Source organism: Cynoglossus semilaevis, chromosome 9, assembly GCF_000523025.1.
Source record: "Cynoglossus semilaevis isolate Cse_v1.0 chromosome 9, Cse_v1.0, whole genome shotgun sequence".
Lineage (NCBI taxonomy): Eukaryota > Metazoa > Chordata > Actinopteri > Pleuronectiformes > Cynoglossidae > Cynoglossus > Cynoglossus semilaevis.
In genome coordinates this window covers 9507397-9508436 of record NC_024315.1, presented here as the reverse complement: position 1 = coordinate 9508436, position 1040 = coordinate 9507397, and the positions used below count along the sequence as shown (strand labels likewise).

The 1040-nt window shown below is 35.6% G+C and overlaps 1 protein-coding gene across 1 annotated transcript in view; it reads right to left on the bottom strand.

Annotated features, from left to right (window-relative positions):
* The window catches only part of gpr83 (G protein-coupled receptor 83), a 12115-nt gene that overhangs the window by 9342 nt on the left and 1733 nt on the right, over positions 1-1040 (bottom strand). The window lies entirely within an intron of this gene.

Here is a 1040-nt window from a genome sequence, read left to right as displayed (position 1 = left end):
TCCTCAAATCACAGTGTGGTTTTCTCAGGTCCACTGAATCACAGTCTTTTTAACACATTAACTGCATCACACCATAGGTTGTTACCAACATTGACATGTTGGTCCGATAGGTCACTCTCTGGATGTTTGTTTCATTTTGTAGAAATTGAAATAAAATCTTTTTGAATGAAAAAAATAAGACTAAATAAAGAGACTAAATCATTTGTGATGGGATGACAGAACTGCTGAGCTCCTCATTCAAACTGCACCCCACTGTGACAGTGGACAGTTTCCCCCACTGCTTTGATAGGTTTTTTAGATGAATTATTGAAATTACCATTTAAATAAGGCTCTACTGTTCAAGAATACTGAAGCGTATACATTGTCAAATGCTTCATTAACACAGGTATCCTAGGTGTAAAAAGGGACAGCCTCCATTTTTTGCCTCAAAGTATAAGCATTTTAATGACGATTTTTGATTCAGTACTTGTGTGATTTTTGTCAATAAATCATGTGGCAAATATTGGTCATTTAATACTTGAATATATATTTAACATATTAGCATATTAGTCACAACAAATACTTGAATAGTTTAATTGCTACCATTAAGGGACGTGACAAGTGTCCAGTTCACTTAATGACGTGGAGTCACTGTGCTCTTCTGGTCCTTGGTGATGTGACAATACAATAATAATAATAATAATAAAATAGAATACTCGCATTAGTTTTGCTAAATTGATCCCACGGAATCGATCCTCCCATCACTAATTCAAATGCCTGGGGCATCATTATGTCATTAAACCAGAGAAAACAATCTAATTAATTTAGAAGCTAATTGCATTTATGTTTGTCATTCATTTCGTTCTATGGAAGTAATAAATGCATAAATCAGAGGGAAAGGAGGTGACTCATTTCTGACAGTCAATGCTGCGTGGACTTGTGTAAGACAGACTGACACAGTGACTAACGTTTATTCACTGACAGGTATCAGAGCAGCTCTTCCATACACTGGAAAAATGCATCCACAGGCTCATTGTGTATTTTGTCATCAACCAACCATT